At 47.7% G+C, this 1,263-nt stretch overlaps 1 non-coding gene across 1 annotated transcript; it reads right to left on the bottom strand.

Annotated features, from left to right (window-relative positions):
• Nucleotides 1-970: 970 nt before the first annotated feature.
• Nucleotides 971-1,033, bottom strand: LOC123621972. Its single transcript, XR_006729350.1, has one exon. It is a non-coding gene; the product is annotated as a U7 small nuclear RNA (small nuclear RNA).
• Between the last annotated feature and the right edge of the window lie 230 nt (nucleotides 1,034-1,263).

Raw genomic sequence — 1,263 nt, 5'->3', positions numbered from 1 at the left:
CCTCTCGGATTCTGCCCTTTGTGGCTTATTTTCAATTAGGGGGATTTGCTGTAGTCCTCCGTGTGTGTGTGTGTGTGTGATCATTTTGAAGGTGTCCTGACCAAAACTGCCTTTAGTTTTGATTCAGAGCTTATTCAGAGAAGAATAAAATGAAATCTCTTTACATTTAAGAAGTTCTTTTAACATTTTTAACAGGTTTATTGAAGTATAGTTTACATGCTGTAAAATTTACTTGGTTTTAGGTGTACAGGTCAGTGATTAACTTTTTATAGAGAGAGAGAGAGAGAGTTAGGGAAAGAGGGTATTAGTGAGGCAGCGACTGCGGAGAGAGGAAGAAAAGGGAAAGTGACCCCTTTGTTCCAAGCCTGTGCAGGTGTGTTCTCTCCTGTCACCTCCCCTGCCAGACGGGGCCAGGTGGGCAGGGAGTGTGCTGGTTGGAGCAGGCCCGGCTGGAGGAGGGGGCACCGGTACTCTGGCCAGGGCCCCTCCCTGGCAGGTGGGGCTCTTCAGGGCTCAGACAATGACAGTTCCTCCCTGGTTATTAAGAGTTCACAGATGCCAAGGTATTGTCGCATCAAAAGCATATTCATTAGCACATTTGGCCCAAACCATTTCCGGTTCTCACAGGCAGTGCTGAAGCGGATTTCTGAGGTCATCTGGGCCAGTTCTGCTATATTCACACAACCAGATACTGTCCCTGGAGCTGAAGCAAGTGGTCTAGGGACACTCCCTGGTCAGCAGTGGAGCTGAGACCGGCTCCTGATCTCCTGGCTTTCCCTCATTGCAGCACCCTGCCGGGCTGGCCTCACGTGGGCAGGGGGAAGCAGGCAGAAAGGCAGTGCACAGTCACCAGGGACACATCTGTCTCCTTCCTAGGTTTCTTGTGTACCTATGAAGAGCTATTTCTCACTACTTAAAGCACTCTCGGTAAGGACATTGTGCTGTCCCAGTCTGATTTCTTTCTGGGGAGAGGGGTGTTTCCAGTAAAAACAAGAAAGCTCGCTAGACAAATTTAAAAAGAGCTGTAACACTCCCAGCCTGATTTTCAAGAAGTCCTCATCATCTAGCGACTGGAAAGGAGCAGAGCTTAAGTGGAGAACTTCCTAACTTAACGCCTTTATTCGAAAAGCAGCAATCGTTTGATTACACCTAATAACTCCAAGCAAGAAATTAGGCCAAACAGAGAAACACGGCCACAGCTTGCACTTGGACTTCTGTACAGAAACACTATTTTAAATCCTGGTTGCATTCTGTTGGGGATGT

Source organism: Lemur catta, chromosome 16 (assembly GCF_020740605.2).
Source record: "Lemur catta isolate mLemCat1 chromosome 16, mLemCat1.pri, whole genome shotgun sequence".
Taxonomy (NCBI): Eukaryota; Metazoa; Chordata; class Mammalia; order Primates; family Lemuridae; genus Lemur; species Lemur catta.
This window is presented reverse-complemented; position numbering and strand designations above follow the sequence as displayed.